We start from the raw sequence: 25,646 nt of genomic DNA on the forward strand, positions 1-25,646 counted from the left end.
CATTATGGCTGTCATAAGATTTCAATAGTTTTGTATCAGACATTAATAACTTTTTCAAATGACATTATTTCATCAATCTCTTCAGTGGAGTTTTAGATAACTTCATGAAGAACCTTCAGTCCGATTTAGAGGGAGATCCAATAGTTAAAATCAAAGTTATGCTATTTTTAGTATGATAGGTAACCCTAGGAACAGATTCTGGTAAGTTTCAAAAAATTTGTCATAACTTTAAAAATACTCAATGAAAAGGCATCAAATAAATTCCAAAGAAAATTTAACTCTCCCTTATACAACTTCCAATTATTTTTTAGACTCATTCAATCAAAATACCAATAGAAATATGTCTTGGAAGCAGTAAAAACGTGACTGTCATAAATGTTGAACAAGAACTTCAATTTATCCACTAGTTCTTCAAAATGCATTGCAAACGATTCATATAGAATTCACTTCCTTCATCATTCCTTCTACCACTATTACATGAGATATTTGCATCCAAAAAAGAAGTGGTTTACAAACTCTGTAACTGTCAACAATACTACAGAATTGTGTGACAGTTAGAGGATTTAAAGTTCTAACTTTACAAACTCTCCTCCAAACTTTGTCACCATCTTGAATTCAACCAAAAAAGGGATTTTATAGCCTCCCATCAGTTTCATAATTGTTCTACCTATTCCATGACCAAAATACAACACTTTGATAACATTTTAAGCACTTTTTTAGCTTAACAACCTTTGATGACAATTTGGCAACTTTTGTGTTTGAACTCCAAACTTAATAAAACTTTGTATGGATACTCTAAACATCCTAATATGGGCTCAAATAGACATTTTACATAAATTTTACCCTTCTTTGGGTATTTTGTACAATTGGACCTTCTTGACTCAATCAGGACCTTAACAGACTATTTGAACCATTGGCTTACATTGCCTTACAAGATGAATCATAACACTTTGAAATGATGCTTATTTCATTAAAAAGACTCATAACCTCATGAAATTGCCCATTGACCACATGGTGTATCTCTGGTACTAGTTTCTCCTACACCACATTCTCTCCCTTACCTTACCGATGTTCTACAACATGAGGTGATATCAAAGATATCTCATCTTGTATTCATCCATAATAGTGTTTCACATACATCTCTTCTACCGGTAGCCATCTTATACTGGTTGACATCAATGACAAAACAATACCATCAATCTCCCCCTTTGGCATTGATGTCAACTCATGTAGTATCCGACATACTACTTAGTCTTTCTCCTTCCTTGTGTGATCCAAATCTCCCCTTTGTATAATCCATGGATTCTCACACATGTAGTATGTGGTTTACTACAGAATCTTTCTCCCTCTTTGACAACAATGGCAAAGGGTATTGTCAGGGTATCATTCCTCCTTGTATCTACCGAGCACTGATAGAAATCCTTCTCCCCTTTTTCTTTACTGGATGTATCTCCTCCTTTGATACCAATTGTTACAAATTGTTACATCTTCTCAAGTCACAACACTTGAGATGGAGGACTCAACCATCAACTGACACCAATTGAGTATGCAAATATGATATTGTTTTTTAAAGCACTCAATTACAGAAAGATGTGTCAGTGAATACTACTTACCTGTTGGTCAAATTGCATCACCTTCAATTTTATCCCAAATTTCTTTATAATAAAATGTGATTGTACTATGAATACAACCAACCAAATGACAAGTAGATACCCTTGACCATGAGATTCTCCTAGGTATACCTACTACAATTTCCATCATCTCCAGTTTGGGCAGTTAGTATGCTCACAAGTTCTAGCATGCTGTCTCTTCTTCATAAACACTTTAACTCCGCCTGAGTCATACACCCTAAGTTCTTATTGCCTATCAAGTCCAATACCAGGGCTCCAATTAACTCCATATACTGGTTGAGTTGTGCATATGTGATCATTTGATGATCTTTAGCTCCATCATATCCACCATAGCCTATGACATGATCCTGGATGTACACAATTCCATAGAATGTCATCATCATGTCAAGAGTTAAACCGGTTAGCCCAAAAATATGCATGCCTGCATGATCAACAACTGGACTACCGTATGTCTTTTAGGTCTTCATCAACACCACCTGAGACATAAAATCCATATTCCATGCTACCGGGGCTAATGCAATGATCTCCAACCTCATTGTCTTACATAACCTACAAGTACCTATTAGCATTCATGTCGATAACATCCTACACATACCAGTTTCCTGTACTGGTCCATCATCACTACCAGAGTACCTTTCTATAACTCCTGACATTTTTGTGTCATCTTGTATCTGATTTCAATTTTTAGCTTGTCATACATTAACACAATAGTAGTGATCAAACACTGATCTGTAGGTGTGTAGCTCAAGTAACCACTACACACACTTATCTTCTTATTTCCATCCTTCATACTGGTGGCACTTTGCTCTTCCAAGTGTCCTTCACTGAGAGGGTGAATGATCTAGTTCAATATAGTACTCCCCCTGAGATCCTGCATCTCCTGTAGGCCTTAGGAGATATCACCTATGCATTGAATGCACAGTTCCAGTCCATGGTCTTCTTCCTCCACACCTGCTTGGTCTTATTCTTCTTCCCATTATCAGTTTTTGGAGCAGGTCTCACCATCTTCTGCTAATGGGTCTTTTCTTTTCCAAACTCTGCATCACAATTAGAAATAGTGCTATAGTAGCATACAACATCCATCCCAACTTCATGATTGGGGAATCTTTTAGCATACTGGTTTGACCATCTTCTCTTGGTCATGTTGCTGTGGCTAGCAACCAGAACTAGTGGACCTATTGCTCCTATAGGGACATTTCTTCTTTGGTTCCATGCAGGTCTTTGACTTTCATATGCTTTGTATTCACTTTTCTATAGAGCATAGTTGTTGTACCAACCTCCATATGACTGCAAGTTCCTCTTTTTGCATTCTACCTCTCTATGGCCAATTCCATTGTAGTTATAAAAAACAATATTTGCATAACTAGGAGAGGGGACATGCATGTATCTACTCCTGGATACATTTTTCTCATATGCATGATGTTTATGGGATCCTAGATTCTTCCTTCTAGATCTCTTTTTACATTCTTTTGCCCTATGGCCATGACCATTACATGCAAAGCAATAACCAATAAATGATGGCCTATGATTTACAAATTTATTTTACCATGCATGGGGATATCTTACTGGTTTAGCATCTCCATTTCTATTTCTTCGGGGATAGATCCTAGGTTGTTCATTCTTTGAATTTTCTCCATCTGATATTTTTTTCTCCCACACTTGTCTTAACATGTGGGTGGTAGTATTTCTTTGTACTCTACCGATAGGAGGTCCTCTTCGTTGTCTTCTCATGTTCTTTCTTCCGATGAATTTGTCTTCTCCCAATTTCCCTTTTCCTTTGGGATCTATTGTGTTCCTTCTTCTTACAACATCGGTTGTGGTTAGGTCAACCTTCTTCTGGAGAGCATTTTTGACTGTGAAGGTTTGTCCCTTGTTTTCTCCATTTGAGGAGACAAACAGAATGTCATTGTGGGGGACATTCTTGCTGGCGGAGCATTCACCAACACCACTTCCTAAACCTTCAGTGTCATTGGCATGATTTTTCTTTTTCAACATTTTGTCCAAGGCATCATTACTGCTATCAAACTGGATTCTTACCTTGATCTCATCTTAGCATTTCTCAAGGTCATTTAGGAGAACCTCCATTTCTCCAAGTAGTTGTTGATATTCTTCATTTTTTACTTCTAGACTAGATGCTAGATCTTCACACTGGCACTCCTTGGTGCCTTCTTCTTGAGACTTCAACTCTAAGATGCATTTCTCAAATTCTTCAAGGCATTTTACCAACTGATTCTACTCCATTATAGAAGCATTCTTGAATCAATTGCATTCATTTCTTACTCTTCTGATTTCTTCAATTGCATTTACAAGCTCTCCTTCAAGATCAACTTCTGCTTCATTTTCTTCTTCACCTTCACTATCACTACCAAACACATCTCGCTAGTAGGAGTGATCTGCATGATCATTCTCAGATGTGTGCATCTCATCTTCTGATTCTTGAGCCATGAAGAGGTGGGTTCCTTCTTCATCAATGTTGCAGCTACTATAAGATCTGCCTTCATCATCTACAGATAAATGAGATGCATTTATCATCTTATCATCATAGGCTAGTTCTGCAGTAGTGGGATCATTTCCATAAAGCTTCTTCAATCTGTCCCATAAGATTTTTGTTGATCTACATCTGTCCACCTATGAAGAGACATCATCTATTAGCCCACATAATATAGCCTTCATAACTGCTTCATTGCACTAGTTTCTCCTTTTTGCATCAGAATCGGTGGGAGGACTGACTTTACTAGGGTAGCCATTTACAAAAGACATCCACACATCAAACCCTAAAGAGGATAGGTAGACTTCCATTCTACAACTCCAAATGGAATAGTTTGAACCATAAAAAATAGGACCAGGGATTGATACTAAACAAAGCATTGTGTCCTTAAGCCAGAATCTACCCAATCTGGAGAAAGCTCATCTAATTGGGAACCTACGCTCTGATACCAATTGTTAGACACAATGCACCACTAAGAGGGGGGTGAGTTAGTGGTTCTCAAACTTTTCCCTTTAACAACCCTATGTGAGTACACTAGTTAATAGATCTAACTAAATGCAGACTTACTGGTTAGTGGGGAGACTAATCACAAATGCATTCACACATAAAGGGACATCTCATAACACAAGCATATACAGGGAAAACCCAAGATTGGAAAAACCTTGGTGAGAAATGTTGTTGGAGACTACTGCTCCAATCCAGCCTCACAATGAATCACTTCGGTTACAACATTTAGGGTACCAACCCAAGGAGTACCACTCCTATAGTTTATGGGCACCAACCCAAGGAGCTAGAACCCCTGCATCGAGCTCCAACTCAGTGAATACAAAAACATATTTTGATATCAAAGTTATCTTCTTGTTACAAATGGATTTTGTAACACTTCTTAAAATCTTGTTGTTGGATCTCTTGTCCAGTTCACTGCTAGTTCTCTCTCTACCGGTTCTCTCTTTTGGTTGCCTCTTCTCTCTGCTGCACTGTTGCTCTCCATCGGTACTACACTCTGCTAGTTCTATGCTTGCTTTCTTAGCACTTCTTCTCTACTGGTATGGACACTACTAATTTTGCACCTCTGTTGCCGGTTGAACACTTCAATCTAGTTCTCCCTCACACTCAGTCTCTTCTCTTTCTCCTTGATGAGCACTTGAATGATTTATGTTTACATGTAACAACACTCTCTCATCCAATGGCAATACTCTCTTCTTTAGCAGCAACCTTCAATGATTTTAGCTTGCTTATTTATAACCTGGTTTTCCCACCAAAAGCCAATTCAAATCATAGGCGGTTAGGGTTTCCTCATCAACCTGGAGGCAAACCAAATCCAATCAGATCTCATTTGATTTGATCTCCAAGATAGTTGTCCGCACATCACTGCAATTAGCATGCCTTCCAATACATATTTTCTAAACTTAGCAAACATGATCCTGTATATCGATCTACATTTGTCAAAATGCCATAAATATCTCAGCTATTTCCTTCTCGTGGTCCTCCTGCAATGTGATTTCCTTGCTTCAATCCAGGCACCAACAACTCCCTGATCTTTCTTTGTTGTTCATTCTTCCTTGAGTCGCACTCCTCTAATCCGATCTACAAATCATGGGCTCCATGTTAAATGCACACCTATATAAACACCTATCCCTACAGGACACTTTACCAATCTCTGCATGTGTGCCACTTCATCTCCATGTAACAACTATGTCAACATCCACCTCTACTAGGTCATCTATTTCGATATGAATGGGATCACTGACAAAATCCATTACCGGGTTCATCTACTAGCTTACTAACCCTGCCAATTAAACCCTAAAACCGGTCTGTCATCAACCTTGCACTCTGCTTCTCTTCTAAGGGAACACTTAACTGGTCAGCACTCTTGCTAACCTACCTTGTGCACATCTTCATTAGATGGGAATCTTCTGCATCTGCACCTTGTCCATATTACCATTGGACTTACATACTGGTAAACACTCTTGATTACACCATGTCATCAACCTTCAATAGAATCCATTTTCAATCCAGCCATTTTCCTTTGTCTGCATCTACTCAGTCTTGCCTTCTTCCTGATTAGCTCGGACCATATCTCAATCGGTTTTTCAAAGTGACAAAATCATCACTCTTCCTCTGTACCGACAACTCAACATGCCTTTTTTGTCGGTCCAGTGCATATCCCTGATCTTATGCACTTGAGGCATTCCTTTGATTCACTAGTAGATTTGGTGTGAGCCTTCAAACACCTGCCTATACCTCTTCTTCCTTATCTCACAAAACTATGATGCACATTATGCATAATAGGAATTAAGCTCCACTTACCAGTGTTAGTGATTCCTTGTCATCTGCATCCTGCAATACACTCATGTGGCTTCCCTATTTGAGCAGCATATCTTCAAATAGGCACATGTGATCCAGTGTGGGAACATTCATTGTTAGTTATCTAGTGGGAGTCTTGTTGTTCTGCAACCATATAGCTTACCAGTGAACTTTACATCCTTCTCCTCTTGTGTTGATGTGATTTAGGTAGCATTTCGCCTCTTCATCATAAACAAAAACTCAAGCACCCTGCCCATCCTTCTTGTATACTAGTCATGAGCTTGCTGGTTGGCAAATACACACTGTCAACACAACACTTACAAGTTGGCATCCTTTCCTTACCGGTGAAAGACTATACCAGTAAGCTATCCAATTCATCCACACAAGTCAGACATTAACTTGTGTACCAGTGACTCCAGTGGTCATTCATTTGAATGGCATTCTCTCCCTTACCTTACTAGTGTTCTGCAACACAAGGTGATATCAAAGATATTGCATGTCTTGTATTCATCCATGACAGTGTTGCACATACACCTCTTCTACTGGTATCCATCCTATATCAGTTGACATCAATGACAATACAATGCCAACAATTTCGTCATACCCTTAAAAACTAGAGGCTTATTTTTCTAACTCTAGTTCGTTTAATTTTCAATCAGCTCCATGCTAATAGAAATTAGGATCACATTGCACTAATCAATGGTAACTTTTATCTAGTGATGTATGAGATAATTCATAATAAAGTAGTTGATTAAATGTATTTATTATTAACAAAGAAATGAATTCGAATAAAATAGTTACCCAATGATCTATCTAAGGCATATTACTATCATATTAGTTGAAGGTATGTTGATTTTTACTCATGTTCAATCAAAGCATGTACTTCTAAAGAGATAGAAGTATGATATTTGTTTCTAATGTTTAAAATTTAAATTGTTATTGCTAATATAGAGGAATCTATAAAGATTTATAATAGCCCCTTCATATCCTATAAAAGATTATTTAAATTTCATTTCAACGTACAATTTTTGTTGATTTAAAGGGCTCCCCTAACTCTCAACAACACACAAAAAACTCAAAAATGCAAAGGAATAGATGGAAATAACAAGACCAGGCTATTACTTTCTATTAAAATACTCTTTTAAATGGAAATACATTCAAAATCTAATATACTACAAAATTTTCAGTTGTATAAGCATGTACAATAACCCAAAATATGATTTGAATCAGTTGCATATGCAAAAAGTAACTATGAGGAAAACTTATCTCCTTCATCTCTATCTTATAGTAAAACTAGCTTCAAAATCTTCAAACCTATAAAAATACTCCCACTTTCAATTCAAGGCCCCCATTTGAAGAAAAAAATGAGAAGGAAAGTGACTTTTCATTTCCAAAACTATTGGTAGAACACCACTAAAAAATCTGACTCCCAACAAAGAAGTTATATTTTTAAGTTAGAAGAATTATAAATATCCTAATTTTGACTAAACATGAATTCCCACCACCAATCCCAAGATCAGGAAATTATGAAAAAGAAAAGAAAATGGAACTAAATTCTCCATAAGTAAATTTCCTCCCCACCTCCACCAACATTATAAATCAAGATTAAGTTATTATACTCCATAACTCCACATGGGACCTACAAGTAGAGACTAACTAGTAACTAACTCCTGGGTGCATGTTTTGAATTTCAAGCATTAAGGAAATATCCTATGAGTTATGAAAGTTGTAACTCCCAATTTCCATGCCATGAAAGGAATATTTAAATTTTTCCTCTTTAAATTGCTTCTTAAATGAACCCAAATTACAATAAGTCTATAACCTATGAATGTGACCAAAATATTTATAAAATATTTGATTTTTTTTATAAAAGGTGATAGAGTCACCACACTTTTTTATTATAATAATATCAAATAGGTTTAAAAGGTCAATTTTAAGCAAAATATTGCCAATGGCCCAAACCAAGGAGCCACCCTATCAACCCCAAAAAATAAAATTATAAGAATATCAGATTTAGAAGCTTAGATATAAAAAGACCCCATCTAAGAATACAATTTATACTCATTACATATTAGTATGCCACAATAATCTATATTATAATAGAAGCTACACAAAATAGAGCATCCAACAATGTTACAACAAAGTTCTATACAGAACTATGAAAGCATTGTGTTCACCCAAAATAAGGAGAGGGGAGAAGCCATTAATAGGAGCCTTGCCATCTAAAAGGAAAATTCAAGAAGAAAATGTACAACACAAAGATTGAGAGAAAAAACAAGTGAAGATAGTAGAATGCCAAACAAAGTTTGTTACAACATAAAGAGTCATAGGATGATGGAACACAACCATGGTAGGAAAGATAGATGCATGCAATAAATAACCTAGAAAAAAAAGGAAGAGTGTTAGTGAAAAACACCAAGATCAATAGTGCTCAACAACAACATGAAGACCATCCTCAAGAGATGCATCACCCCAACAGTGAATCAAGAACATTGGGATGTAGGATAGGGGAAATTATTATAATGTCATCTTCTCGAACACACATAGAAGAGGTCGTATGACCCAATATTATAATTATGAACTTAGGACCGGGGTATGAGAATGTCATGTTTCCAAATTTTTTTCAACATTGGATCATCAAGGAACTCATCAAGGGTAAATATTGTCAAAGGTGGATTGTCTTCAATAGCCCTATTGGCAAGCATATCCCCACAACTATTTTCTTCATTGTAACAATGAGAGACTTGAAAATATTCTAATCATGATAATAGGGTAATAATGTCATCTACAAGGTATTTTATTTTCTATGTGGAAATAGATTTATTTTGAATAGCTTGAATAGTTATTGTTGGCAAGTGCACACTCCAATGAGAAATTGTAGGTGATTGAAGGTATTGTCATTCATGGAACCTTGCAATCCTATGGCACCGGCAGGCACCGACACTGGTAGACTACACCGACAGATAGTTTATCGGTAGTGGCAAAGATGATTACCAACACCCCAGCCGACAGGATTTTGATTATTGTATTTTGTATTTAATTGTAATATCTTTTTGTAAGCTGACAAGGTGAATTGTAATAGGACTCATATATAAGTATGATATCTTATAGATCATTTGTGTAAGTAAGAATAGGTAGATACGAACATGCGAATATTAAGGAAGATTTTGGAGTAAGGTTTATGGTTATTGTATGAGCTTAAACCAGTACTGAACCTGGCATAGCAGATGCTAAACCAAAGCAGTACATTGTATTGGATTTGCATAATCCAGTTTGTAAGTCAGTGAGACTTCCTTTTGTAATTTTATGGATGGAATCTAGCCAAAAGAACTCCCCATGAACTTGGCTAAGTACAATTCTTATAACTTCCTTGGGAAAATCAGGAATGCTAGGTATTTCCACAAAACCTAGGGTTTCAATTATCTTGTGTTCTGGTTTCACATTACCATTTTCATCACAAATTATAGTTCTATACATTTTCATATTCTCTTCAGCACCAAGTTCTTCAATATGACAATGTATGCATATCCTAGGGTCTTCAGCATAAGCAACTCCTTTGGGTATTTTAGAAAATGCTTCTAGGGTATCATCCTGCTTCACAACTTCTGGTATTATCTTAAATACGGGCCTAGGGCATTTAACCACTTCAATTACAATAGGGTTTGCAATGAATTTACGTGCAGAGGAGGAAGCTATTGTATAAATACCTTAATCTGCCTTTAGGTTGAATGCTTGATAGATTTTTCTTCACTTTGTTGTGGATGCCTTTGCTCGGGTTTTTCGCGCTCTAAGGAAGTTTGAATGCCCGATGAGTGAAAAAGAGTGAAAAACACTTGCTTTATAATGTCATTTCCTTCAACTGCCATAATAAATGCATGTCAGTTAAGTGAAAACTTAACTCATCTGCCAGTAAAGAAGTATTTCATCTTCTTACCATCAACCGAGGGTAAACTAGCATGTTTTCAATTTGTTGCCATACCCCCAAGGGATTTCTTTTCAGTTAGATGAAGAATCTCCTATCGATGGAGTGATAATTTGTTCTACTGGTGAAGGAATAGCTTCATTAACATTCAGATATGTCTTTCTAATCCATTGTTTTAAAAGTTCTTGCTTTACCTCATCAACTTTTTCTTTACCTTTCAAACTAGGTCCTTTGTTATTTATCGGTGATCATGATTGTTTTGTGTACCAGAGCTTTCACCAACTTCAAAGCCAAGTCCATTTGTATCTCTATTAGGTTTCTAATTTTTCAGCATGTCATCAAGTTCTTCTGAACTTTTCTTGAATTTCTCCTTACATTGATTTGAAGTAGCCAACTCATTTTCCAAGAAATCTTTATGTCTCATGAGTTCAGTTGTATCATGTTCCAAGTGAATCAAATCTATCTTCAACATATCATTTTCAAAACAGAGTCTTAGATTTTCATTTCCAACATCATTGATTCTCCTAGCCAAGTCATCTTCATTCTTCTTTCTGTCTTCAATGTCTTTACAAAACCTTATAGTCATATCTTGCATCTCGTTTCTCAAGGTCATGTTTTCTTTCTTCATCTTGCTTACAAGATCATCAAGATTTTTTTTTTATCATCATCATTATGTATCTTCTCATGAAGTTCTCTTCTTTTGCTTCTAGCAATGGTGAGATTTTCTTGAAGTTCTTGAATGATTTCCTATGCAGCCTTCAGATCATCCTCAAGTTTGATATTCTTCAACTTTTCTATATCATAATCTGCAAGAGCTATTTCCAATTGCTTTCTCAAGTTTTCTATCTGTACCAGTGTCAGAATCTTCCTCAAGTTGTTAGGCTTTTGAAAAAAGAGGATCAAGCTTTGATACCACATAACACATTGACACCCTCCTACCGGCACTAAACAAAACATTAAAGGAATTTAAGGAGTTGTACAAAGACACATGTAAGACCAATATTTTGATAGTGGATATAGACAAGGAGATCAACATAGTACAAATAGAAATAAATGATATAGCTAAAAATCTCATCGGTTCATCGGAACCCATATCAGTAATAGAGTAGAAAATTGCAAGTTTTGAGGAAAAAATTGAAAAATTGGAAAAGAAAAAATAAAGAATACAATACAAGGGTAAGGAACTGAAATGTAGACTTGGTCCAAAACTTGATATCCTCATCTCTTTGAGAAAAGAGATTTCAGAGGCACTTGTTCCAGGACTTAAGACACTGGAAGAGAAAATTCACATACTCATTGGTACCATCCAAAGGACAAAAGCAACATTAAAAGATAGTGAAAGCTTCACTAATAGCTTAAATTTTGCACTAGTAGATCTATATCAGATTGTAACCCACCAGTTACAGGGATCCAGCTGAGAACTACACTCAGTTGACATTTTTGACAACCTTTGTCATTGATGTTAAAGGGGGAGTAGTGGAGATGAGAAAAATGATGATAGAAGAGATCATCTGCTCAGGGGGAGCACACAATTTTGGCAAAATTTTTGGACTTCTATTTTGGATTTTTCTTATGAGTGTTGCCATCAATGCCAAAGGGGGAGATTTCTAGAAAATGCACACTCCAATGATAAATTATAGGTAATTGAAGGTATTGTCATTGATGGCAACCTTGCAATCCTATGGCAATGGCAAGCACTGGCACCGACAGACTCTACACTGGCAGATAGTTTACCGGCAATGACAAAGATGATTACCAACACCCCAGCTGACATGATTTTTATTATTGTATTTTGTATTTAATTGTAATATATTTTTGTAAGCTGAAAAGGCGAATTATAATAGGACTAATATATAAGTATGAGATCTTATAGATCATTTGTGTGAGTAAGAATAGGCAGATGTGAACGTGCAAATATTAAGGCGGATTTTGGGGTAAGGTTTATGGTTATTGTATGAGCTTAAATTGGTACTGAACCTGGCATAGCAGATGCTAAACCAAAGCAGTACATTGTATTGGATTTGCATAATCCATTTTGTAAGTCAGTGAGACTTCCTTTTGTAATTGAGTAGTGAGCTTTAGGCAGTTGGCCTTCCTGCATGTGCAGGCCCCTATTGTAAGTAATATTCATTTATTGGCCAGTGAGTGAATATTGTGGGTCACAAATCCCACTGAGGTTTTTCCCACACCAGGTTTCCTCATTAAAAATATTGTGTTATGGTATGCTTTCTATGTTGTGCTTATTGTTCTTATTTACTGCATTAATTCTGGTTTACTGGTACACTGTTTTGTAATGCAATTTACTTAATAAGTTCAGAAAATCCATTTATCGATTAGATACTGATTCACCCCCCCCTCTTAGTATCTTTGGGAATCCTAATAGTTATCACAGATTCAACTTCTATCCAAAGCCTTTTGAAGCTAAAGTCTATTGCTAAAGGCAAGCCCATTCTAAGTGACATTTTTTTACCATATTATTAGAGTGATGAGGAAGACACTTTCAAGCCGCCTTCAAAACATTTACTATGTGATCCATTAAAATAATGTTAGCTCTCAAGATGCTAGGATTCCCTTGAGATACTCCATCAAATTTTATTTTTATCCAAGAATGAAAAGGATTCTATTTGACTTGAGAATGAGTGAGAAACTTAACATGTATAGGAAAATAGCCCATCTATGGAGGTGGTTTCAAATCCTTCAATACATTCAAAATATTCATGTCCCATGAAGAGAAACAATTTTTCTTATTTCTTTTCTTAATGACATCTAACATTGTAGCCTCTAAAATGTATATTTCAATAGAGGAGATGATCATAGATAAAGAGGAGTCCTTTTTCCTAAAGATCCTATTATTTCACTCAAGCCATAAGTTCCATATTAATATGGAGTGACTTAGTCCTCAAAGACAAGAAAAGTTCGAATCGTTATACAAAAAGGTCATTGTTGAAACTAACCTAGCAAGGTGTTATGAAGGGTGGCATACCAATCTAGCTTCAACTTAAGCTAAAGCCAACAAATCTAATAAAAAATATAGTTTAACAAAAGGTGATTAGTTCATTCATATTATTTCTTATAAAGAACACATTGAAATAGAGGAGTAATACCCAATCTATCTAACCTTATCATGGTGAGGATCCTATCTTTGACTACAAGCCATGCAAAAATTCTATCCTTTAGAAGGCATGAGGGACCCCAAAATAGTTTGAAGGCTGGTCTTCACCATTTTCTCTTACAACTAAAAGCTAATACCCCTTCTTCACATTATATTGACTTAAGGAGGCTTTCATGCATCCACCCAATCTCATCCTCTATATCTAACTACACCTTAATATTTATAAAATATTTGGTCTTAATTATATAAATTATTCTCTAAAATATTTTTTCCTAAAGGCTTGTATAAAAATTAAATTAATTTTTTTTTTGTGATGCAAGACTATCCTTACATCATGGATTCTTCTACATTAGACATCTAGGGTAAGAATTTTTTTGTGAATATGGATTGACAAAATGGAGTTGAGTGGTAAAGTCACCATTTAAGATTGTAATCAATATTTAACAAGATCTATCACTAAAATTGGTAGCTCTAATAATTTCTTATTTATCCTCTTCCAACACCTAACTACAATAAGCATCCTTCTCTAAGAATACTATTTTACACTCAACCTCCTCAATATGAAATTAACTCCACCATAGCCCAACCACCTCCTCAATTATAACCCACATTCTTCTCCAATATTTTGTTATTCAACCCACTATAATCTAGACACCTCCTCCAAAATATGGTTGTACCAAACTCTGCAACACCATGCAAATATTTATCTGCATAACACTCATCACTCAAAAAACTCATATAAACCATCTCATTTGAATTCACTAACTCATGTTGGCATTGTGTTGTCACTGATGTCAGCCCATCTAGCATGACCAGTGTGGGAGATTGAGGTGTACTGGTGACATTGATGTCAGCTAGTATTTTAGGTCACTGGTACACAAGTCAATGTTGGCATGTGTTGAAGACATATATGGGAGACCAGTATGGTAAGATGATCGATAAGTAATGTGTTGGCATTGAGTGGTTGACAATCAGTAAGCATGTGCTCGATAAGAGAGCAACATGGTGGGATGTTTATTGTGATGAAGAGGCAGAATGTTACAAGAATCACATCAACACTGGAGGTGAAGCATGTGTAGCCCATCGATAAGAGTTTGATGTTATACAATAGGACTCCCACCAGATGAAGAGAATATTGACAGAGAATGTGTTGCTTCAGTAAGTAAGGATGGCATATGGGAAAGCTACCAGGTCATATGTCAAGTTGAAGATGCATCTACTCTTTAGGGATGTCACATTAATACTGGCAGGTGATTTGATGCATTAATCAGATGACCAATGTGGAAGATGAGGAAGCCTCAAGAGTTTGAGATTAGAGATAAGCACTAGATCTATAGAGAAGGCATGACATGTTACCAGAATAGAGAAGGAAGAGTTAAGATGATGAGCTTGTCACTTTGACAAACAAGCTAAGAAGAGAACCTGTTAGATGAAGAAGAAGGAAAGGTTCAGCTGCAGAAAAAAGAGTGAAACCAGAACGAAGATTCAAGTTGATGCAATGACAATTGAATAATTCTTGCATGATGATTATCATGCATGTTACCGATATGAAGGCATATGTAGTGTCCACCAGTAACCAAGGCTACTGATATGCAGGATACAACACAAGTGAAAGGATCTCATCAGATGAAGATGAGCATACTGATCTGCAAGGACAAGGATCTCTATTGAATGAAGAAGACAAGTTTGAGTAGTTACAGATAGATGGGTCATGTTGAAGATTGATGACATGATGTCATCAAGGTGTTTATCAATAAGTATGTCCACCGGTAATGCTGACAAAGTGCAGATGCAAAAGGATACCATATGATGATGATGTGCATTAGGTAGGTTGGAATGTGTGCTGAGTGGTTTAGGTGGTTCACTAAAAGAGAAGAAAAGTGCAAGGTTGATGGCAGATCGGTTAGGGTATAACCGATAGGGTTTATGAAATGGTAGAAGAACTCAGTTGTGTGGTTGGTTAGTGCTCTTGTCTAGATCGACATAGAAGACTTAGAAAAGGTGGATGTCAACTATGATGACACGTAGGAGACAAGTTTCATGCATACAATGATCAGTGAAGAGTTGTCAGTGGAGTTGGTGGTGACTGGTCGATATTAATGTCGATAGCATGTTTTCATGGGTTGAGAGCAAAATAGTGCGGCTCGAGACTAATCAAAGGACAAAGATTTGATTTGGTGGCTTCATGATTGAGGTCGAGTGTCCAGGTGATGATCAGGGGTAGGTGAAGCTATCTGTGTGATCGCTTCATAGGTGTTTGACATGTGTAGACCAAAGAAGGTGTCGTGTTTGTCAAATAGAGAAAACTTGTTCTAAACGTAGCAGGATTGACAGAGTCTGATTGATCTTTTGTAGATGGTTGATCTCTGGACAAAGATCTCTTTGGATTTGGTTTGCCTTAGGGCCAATTAAGAAACCTTAGCAAGCCAAAATTTTGAATGTTAGTCATGGTGGGAAAACTCAAGTATAAGTATGTCAACTCATGACTAAAGTGAGGTGATGATGCTGCCAAAAGATTGGGTGCTATATATTGAAGAGTGTAGTATGAAAAAGAAGTAGAGAGACAACTAGTCAGACACTTCATCAAAGATCATAGAGACTAAGTGTTGGAGGTACAACCAGTGAGATGGTTTAGTAGAGCCTTAACTGATAAGGTCAGAGTGATCGGTAAACTACAAAGAGATTTGCAATGGTGTAAACTGGTGGTGCTCAAACCTGTAAAAAAGCATAGAAGGTGTTGCAGTGCAGTGGGAGTGTTGGTGAAGATCTAACAAGGTAAGATTAAGCAGTGCTTGACTGGTAAGGAGAAGATTGACAAAGATTAGAGTGAAAAGTACTGGTGGTGGCAAGCACCAGTGCATATAACAGAATAGAGAATCGATAGAAAAGAGGTGGAGGCTGAACCAATAAGGTTGTAGTAGAGAGTGAAGGAGAGGAGGATTTGAGTGAGAAGAGAACTAGAAAAAAGATTGCAGATGTTACATAACACATTTGCAACTAGGTATTAACTTTTTTAATTGATATAAGACATTGTAATCACTAAATTGGAGCTAAGTGCATGGGTTGGTACTCCTTGGGTTGGTGCCCTAAATGTTATAACCAAAGGTTTTCATTGTGAGGCTGGATTGGAGTAGTAGACTCCAACAACACTTCTCACCAAGGTTTTTCCCATCTTGGGTTTTCATTGTATATACCAATGTTATGTGATGTGCTCTTGTGTGTTTGATTTGTGTTATCTAGATTTATCTTACCGGTAGGTTTGCTTGGTCCTTAGGTTGGTAACTGGTAATCTCTCTTGGAGACAAAAGGATTAAGGATTTAGAAACTGATGATTCACCCCCTGTCAGTGGCATCTTGTGTTCAAAAATTGGCATCAGAGTGTATGTTCCTAGTTAATAATCTTTCTCTATCTTGAGTAGATTCTGGTATTTGAACATAGTGGTTGTTTTAGTGTCATCTCCTACTCTAGTGTTTGATGGTTCAAACTTTTCTATTTGGAGTCATATGATGGAAGTCTACCTATCCTCCCTTGGGTTTGATGTATGGATGGCACTAGTAAATGGATGTCATGGTAAAGACATTCCTCCCACTGGTCCTAAAAAGAAAGGAGAAAAAAATGTAATGATGAAGCTATGGAGGCCATACTCAATGGGCTATCCGGTGATGTCTCCTCATAGGTGGATAGATGTAGATCTGCTAAAATCCTATGGGACAGATTGAAGAAACTTTATGGCAATGAACCTTGCACTGTAGAACTAGTTTGTGGAAATAAGAAAAGAAATGAAGCACATGTGTCTGCAGATGATGAAGGTAGATATGTTAGTAGCAATAGAAATGATGAAGAGGAAACTCACCTCTTTATGGCTCATGAATCAGAAGATATGAAGCACACATCAGAGAGTAATCATGTAGATCACACTTACCAGCAAGACGTGTTTGGGAATGATGATGAAGATGAAGCTGAATTTGATCTTGAATGTGAACTAGTAAGTGCAGTAGAAGAGTTGCAAATTGTTAGAAATGAATTTAAGAGGTACAAAGATTCAGTTCATGAAGAATGGAGCCGGTTGAGAATATGACTTGAAGAATCAAATAATAATATCTGCATATTGGCATCTCAACTAGAAGAGGCAAAATGATTGACTAGTGAATTGAAATCAATCTTTGATGCTAAGGAGAGAAGATGTGAGGAACTCTAGCTAGAAGTGGAGACAAACGACAAAGAATGTCAGGACCTAAAAGGAGAAACAAAGAACATTGGGAAATACCTTGAGAAGTGTCAAAATGAGATCAAGGTAAGGATTTGATATGATGGCAGCACTAAGGCCTTGGATACAATATTGAGTAAACAAAAACACACCAAGGATACCAGAGGATTAGGATATGCTACCGATGAAGCTCCACAAGTGAGGATGTCTCTCACAAGGACATTTAGTTTGTCTCCTTTAATGGAGATAACAAGGGTCAGACCTTCACAGTCCGAAGTGCAAAAAGAAAAAGGGTTGACCTAGCTACAACCGGTGAGGACTTGAGGCTAAAAATGAAGAACGGTGCAACAAGAAGAAATATTGCAGATCCTAAAGGAAAAATAAAGCTGAGAGAAGATAGGTTCAGTGGAAACAAGAATGCAAGAAGGCAGCCTAAGAGACTCCCGACCCATGGAAGACAAAGAGATGTAACACCCTAGAGAAGTATAAGTGGAGAAGCCAAACCGACCAAATCTCCTCATGTTTGGCAAAATAAATTTGTAAGTAATGTCTCCATTCTTCGGCTACTTTTTTGCTTGTAAAGGATATGGCCATAGGGTAGAAGAATGCAAAAATATGTTTAGGAATAGAAAAGGTTTTCTTCCTAGGTATAGGAATTCACTTTGTAAAAGATTTAATGCATTTGGGCAAAGAACATCAGAATGTAGAAACATGTGAGGCCTCACCTCGACTCAGTTTGACATTCAGTGGATTTTATATTTTAGACTACTATGGATACTTTGTTTTGATGCATTTTGAGACTTAGAACTTATATGATTTCAGGATATTGGATAACATTGCTATGATTTGATGATTTACTTACATGCTTTATGGGATAGAACACTACATGATTATTAGATAGGATGATATTGCAATGATAGATGTCGTTATTGAATTTGTAGGACTTTACTCTGAATATAGAACTATGATGTATGTTTAGTTATGTGAATTGGGATGAAATTGCTTATGTGAAATTTGCTTGATAAAAGAGGTATTCAATCTGTGCGGATGGAAATTGCATGCAAGTGATGATGTGCATTGTTATATTATGGAATTATATTATATTTGGATATTTGGAAGTACTAATGTGTAAATTGAGATGCGTAGGAAATTTACCATGTGACCATGGAAAATTACGGAGAATCAAACCTAGACTTATGTATGTTCGTAAAGCCAGGGTTTGTCTATTTGGAGAGACAACACCCCGTTTGTGTTGTATTTTATTCGTATCAGTATATGCTGCATGTGTGTTTTGTGTTATTTAAATTTATTGTGTAAAAACCTCAAGAGACAATTTCATGTTTATTTTCGTAAAAGTATTTTATTAGTGTCACTTGACACATGTGTGGATTTAAATTTAAATATTTTATCTTGTCTCTTGATGGGAAAGTGTTAATTATTATTAATTTTAAATAAAATAATGTGTTGTCAAAAAGATATTTTGAGGATATAATATTGGAGTGGTCAACTTATGTTTGACCCGAAAATAAACTTCAGAGGGGTTTAAAATGGGTTAAATGAACACCTAGGGGTAGTTTATTAGGGTTTCCTGAAGCCCATAAGGTATACCTAGGGGTTAGGGGTAATTTTAGGCAAGTTTCTACTTTATAATGATCTTTTTAATGCTTTAAAAATTGGTTTTTTTGAGTTGAGCGAAAATTGGAAATTGAAGTGAAAATCAAATCAAGATTTTCCCTCTTGGAAGGAAAGTCTTTTTGCATTTTTGCTTTCTTCCTTCTTTTTGTTGATTTTTTTTAGAATCCTGTGAGAACTCAGGGAGTGAGCTTCTTAAGGAAGATTTTTGAGAATAGCTAGTTAATCACCCACTCTCCATTTTTGGAGACAGAAGAAAATTTGGAAGAAAAGAATAATGTTATGGGATAAAGAAATTGATTAAGGAAAATAAAGAATTGTGGATTGGGCAGCTCTTCTTCAGATATCATTGTAACCTTTGGGCAGATTAAGGTTGGTTTCATTTTTTACTTTTAATGTCTTGTTCTTGTTTATTTCTGAAGAATGTTGAATAAGAAAATCTGTATTCTTGAAAATGAATGTTTGAAAATCTTTTGGTTATGTTTTATGAATGAATGTGTTTTGGGAGTTTTTTTCTCAAGATCTCTTTCTCTCGGGAGAGAAGAGGATCTTGAGGGTGGTAGCAGTGACAGCCCTCGAGTGAGAGACTCTCTTTAGAGAGCGATCACAAGGGATCTTTGTGTGACCCTTGCTGCATGGCCTGTTTGTGCAATGGGGGTCATAAGGAGGGTTATAAGGCTAGAATGCCTTTGGGGGGCATAAGGAATTATGGGGTTGAGATTTTTGATATGTTATTTGTGCCATGAGGTGGCTTCTTGTTATTACATACTTGCAGATTCTCCTCAAGGTATTTGGTCCACTACCACCCTTTGAATTGTTCACTACCAGAGTGTGGTGCTGTGAAAGCCAGGTTGGGAATGTGTCTGGAATATTTGTATGTTTTGTGTTCTTTGTGTTTTCCTGTTTGTTACCCGTCTAGGAATTGGTTCTCCGAGCTCGGGGGTGGCTACCAGTTAGCCTAGGCTGGGAGGTGAGCACTCCATGGTCAGTTTTGTGTTTTTTTTTCTTTTATGCAGGAAATTCAGAGGAAAGAGGATAGGATTCATGAAAGATATTCAGAAGATTGTTTTTGAAGATATTTGAAATTCAGTTGCAGATGTTGATTTAAAGTTGTTGTAAATAAATGCCTTATTCAAGAGAAAGGAGAAGCAAGTTGTAATTTTGTAATAGTAGACTTGAAGTCTTATTGTTGTGACTGTTCAGAGAAAAAATTCTGTAAATTTGGTAGTATATCTTAGAGATGTTTTAAAGAAAGAAAAGCTTGTTATTTCTACTTCTGGTTTTTTTTTTTAAAAAAAGAAAGGTTAAAATTGTGTTGCATGCAAAAAGCTTCTTGTATTATGGAAAGAAATAAAAGATTTGTTTTCCAATTAGACTTTAATTATATTTCACTTATGGCAAATAAAAGATTATTGTTGTTGAAAGATTTCTATGTGATTTAAAAAAAAAAGAAATAGATTTATGAAATATTAGATTAGAGGAGATAAATCAATGAAAGATTTCCTTTTATTTTAGGAAAATATTTTGTAATCCTTTAAAAGTATTTAATATTGTATTTTGGGTTAGCATTGTTTTAAAAGCTCAATGATTTTATATAAATAAATATAAATACTTTTAGTTCTGAATTAACTTCATATTCTTTCCCTTTACTATATTAGTTTAAGTTTTAGCAAGTAAAATTCTTTTTTTTTTTTTTTTTAAATATATATATGTAAATGTTATATTGAATTTAGGTTTATCTTCTTATCTTTGTTTACTTAAATTGTAATTACCAATATATATATATATATAAATATTTATATATATATATATATATATATATATATATATATATTTATATATTTATATGTTTTATTTTTTTAAAAAAATAATTTTAAAAAAAAAAATTTGAAACTAAGTTTAGGGGTCCCCGCGGGGGCTCCACTGTGTGTACGCACAGTGGACGACCGCGCAACGCCCACTGTGTGCACACACAGTGGAGCCGCTTGCGGCTCCCACTGTGTGGGCACACAGTGGACGGCCTCGGCCGCCACTGTGTGGCCACACAGTGGTGCCGCCAGCGGCGCCCACTGTGTGGGCACACAGTGGTGCCGCGGCGCCCACTGTGCGCTCACACAGTGGCGCGCACGCGGCTGGACCTGTTTTGTTCCCTCCGTGACCTGCAGTAAAAGGGGTTTTCATGGCCGCCAAGGGCTTCGGCCCAGCCAAACACTTTGCAAAAAAAATATAGATGAAATTCATGGTCGCCAAGGGCTTCGGCCCGGCCATGAAGTTTAACAGTTAAAAAGAAAATAAGATTTAGGGTTTAAAACCCTAACCGAGTGGAGGTTAGGGCAGGTTAATGTTAATTAAAATAATAATTGAAATATTTTCCATTTAGGTTAAATATACATATATATATGTTTCCATAAATACATATGGAAATTATATATATGTATATAAATGTATGAATTTGAGCATTTTTGTATAAGTAATTAAATTTTAAATATATAAATATATGCATAATCAAATATGTAAATATGTATATATTTATTTAATCCTGATTTTAATTTTGGTTAAATTATAAAGGGAAATATAAAAGAATTGAAAAGACTATATAGTCATAATGGAGGATAAATTAAAATATCTCTCCTAATATTTTTTTAGAATGTTTATTTAATAAAGCTACTGACTAAATATCTTTGGTGATAGAATCTAAACCAGTAGGTTTTCCGCAATTAGAATAAAACAAATTGTCAATGCTTAGTTCGTTTCAGAATGAGCTCGAATTTAATAATGAAATTTCCTTTAACGCTTGTCGCAAGAGTGTACTTGTTAATTAAATTAGTATTTTTCAAAAAAAAAATTGTTCTATTTTTTTTGCCCTAAATTTTGGGCATGACATTTTGGTATCAGAGCAAGGTTTCCACACTAGGAGCCTTACTCACTTACGTTTCGCCTTAAATATATTTAAATTTATTTGTTAATGGAATTCTGAATTTAAATAAATTTAATTCTAAAAGAAATAAATTAATTGTTCTATCTTATTTTCTCTTAGGATGCCGCCGTTGACGCGACAAGCTCGCAAGCGCGGACGGGGTCCTAGACGTGAGCGCCTAGCTCGCGATGAGGAAGAGAGGGAGGCATCGGTTCCAGAGGAGAACCCAAGAGCACCTCTCGAACAACCAAATGAACCTAACCATGACCTTCTAGCAGCCATTCAGAATCTTATTGGCATGGTTCAGGAAAGGATTCCAGCAGAGAACCCTCCGGTTAGGAGTCATGACTCTGGAAGTCATAGATCTGTTGATAGAGAACGAAGCAGGAGCCCAGCTCCGATTCCTGTAGAGAGCCAGGGTGGTAATGAGCCAGAGTCAGTGCATATGCCAGGACCACCTCCTACGGTGGAACCAGTCTATTTTGAGAGAGGTCGTCGAGATCCAGGGGATCTCATCAGGGAGGTCATGCGCCTCCAACCACCATCCTTCAGAGGTTCTACAGATGGAGTAGAGGCCGAGGCATGGCTTCTGAGTCTTGAGAGGTGCTTTGCATTGCGTTCTTATGAGAGCAACTTGAAAGCACGTGTTGCAGTTCATCTTCTGAGAGGGACAGCCTCCACCTGGTGGAGACAGGAAGAGTACAAATGCGGATTAGCACCTGATACACTCACTTGGGAGATATTCACCGAGAGGTTCCGTGAGAGGTACCTATCAGAGCACTTCAGGCAGCGTCGTATAGACGAATTTCATGATCTCCAACAAAAAGGCTTGTCAGTAACCCAGTATGAGAGTAAATTCTTTGAGTTGTTGCCATATGTAGATTATCTTAAGGATGAGAAACTTCTTGTAAACCGCTTCATCAGGGGATTGAATGCCGGTATAGCCGGGCCTGTTAGGATGTCCGCTCCAGAGAGCCTTCGGGTTGCTGTAGAGAAGGCACTGATTGCCGAGGAAATTCAGGTTAGACCACAGGACAATAGGGATCGGTATCAGAACCGAAATCCCGCACCTCAGACTTATGGATTCCAGAAACCACATTGGAAGGGGAACAACCGAAATTCTCAGGGGTTCTCCAAACCCCCTCCTCCACAACAGACACCACAGAACCAGAAACAGAAGCCTCCATAGTATCAGCAGGGCTCCAAGCCCAAGTAGTGGCAGACTCAGGGACAGAAACGTGATTAGAGAGCACAGGGGCAGTACACACAGCCGGCGGGGACTCAGCAGTCCTCCAGGGGTGGGTACAGCGGATCCAGTAGGACAGGAGGTCAGGGTTTTTCTAGGCCTCAGGGTGCCCAGTTCCAGGCACGGGATGCTTGCTTTACTTGTGGAGCCATGGGGCACTTGGCGAGGGATTGCCCTCAGGGACAGGTAGCAGGGAGTCAGCGGATGGCCGCTTCAGAGCTGACAGTTGGTGATATGGGCAGGTCCCATAGAGTATTCGCAGCGGTTGACAACCGCCAGGCCGATCATCAGGCCACGGTTATCGAATCTTCAAGTATAATCAGAGGTAACAATGTATCTATTTTGTTTGATTCAGGAGCTACTGACTCCTTTATATCTCCGTTGGTTGTGGAGCATTGCGGGCTAGTGGCAACTAGGCAGGGTGTCAGTTGGGAAGTGGAATTAGCTTCAGGGGCTAGAGTGTCAGTGGAATCAGAAGTTAGGGCATGTCAGTTGCAGATTGGCAAGACCACCACTGTAGTAGACCTTAGAGTGACTCCACTTGGATCTTATGGAATTTTACTTGGCATGGATTGGCTTTATGCCCACAGAGCCAAGATGGATTGCCGCCTGAAAAAGATCGAGTGTGAGGATGATCATGGTTCGCCCATAGTTATCACCGGGATTCAGAGGCCCGTGTCTCTTCGTATGATCTCCGCAATGCAGCTCAAGCGGAGCATGCGGAAGGGATGTCAGCTTTTTGCTATCACTATCAGTGACAAAGGAGAAGAGGAGGAAAAAGAAACATCGCTCGATGACCATCCTATCCTTCAGGGATATTCAGATGTATTTCCTTCAGAGTTATCGGGAATGCCTCCCCGCAGAGAGATTGATTTTCATATAGACCTAGTACCAGGAGTCGAGCCAGTTTCTAGAGCACCTTATAGAATGAACACAAATGAGCTTAATGAACTTAAGATTCAGCTTGAGGAACTTCTTGAGAAGGGTCATATCCGTCCTAGCGTATCCCCATGGGGTGCACCAGTTATCTTCGTTAAGAAGAAGGATGGATCTCTCCGATTGTGTATGGATTATCGACAGCTAAATAAAGTAACCATCAAGAACCGATATCCTTTGCCTAGAATTGATGATTTATTTGACTAGCTTCAGGGTGCCAAAGTCTTTTCCAAAATAGATCTGAAGTCAGGATACCATCAGTTGAGAATAGTGGAAAGTGATATCCACAAGACCGCATTTCGCACTAGATATGGTCACTATGAGTTTACCGTAGTCCCCTTTGGACTTACGAATGCCCCAATAGTTTTTATGAGTCTCATGAATGGGGTGTTCCGTACCTTTCTGGACCGTTTTGTTATTGTGTTCCTCGATGATATATTGATATATTCACGAAATGAGAAGGAGCATGAGGAGCACCTGAAACAAGTATTGCAGTGTTTGCGAGATAACCAGTTGTTTGGCAGCTTATCAAAGTGTGCTTTCTTTCGATCTGAGGTCAAGTACCTTGGACACGTTATTTCCGGTGATGGGATCTCAGTTGACCCATCCAAGATTAGGGCTATTATGGATTGGCCAGCGCCTACCAGTGTGACAGAGGTCAGGAGTTTCATGGGTTTAGCAGGATATTACCAACGTTTTGTCGAAGGTTTCTCCAGAGTCGCACACCCTATTACCTCTCTTCAGCATAAAGGGAAGAAATTTGAGTGGACAGAGAAGTGCGAGAAGGCCTTTCAGGAACTCAAGAAGGAACTTACTAGCGCTCCTATCCTTGTTGTACCAGATTCTTCAGCTGATTTCATGGTTTGTACCGATGCTTCCTTAGAGGGTTTAGGGGCAGTTCTTATGCAAGGTGGTAGGGCCATAGCTTTCGAGTCTAGGAAACTTAAGACTCATGAACTTAATTATCCCACTCACGACCTTGAGCTCGCAGTAGTAGTGCATGCACTTGTGAGGTGGAGACACTTCCTTCTAGGACATCACTTTGAGTTGCATTCAGATCATCAGAGTCTTCAGTACATCTTCACTCAGCCGAACCTTAATGCGCGTCAGAGGAGATGGATGGAGTTTTTGTGCGAATATGATTTTGACGTTCACTACATCAAGGGAAAGGAAAATGTAGTTGCAGATGCCTTGAGTAGGAGACGTCATGAGGTTTACACCATATCCATGGGCACAGACTTGAGGGA

Source organism: Cryptomeria japonica, chromosome 8, assembly GCF_030272615.1.
Source record: "Cryptomeria japonica chromosome 8, Sugi_1.0, whole genome shotgun sequence".
NCBI lineage: Eukaryota > Viridiplantae > Streptophyta > Pinopsida > Cupressales > Cupressaceae > Cryptomeria > Cryptomeria japonica.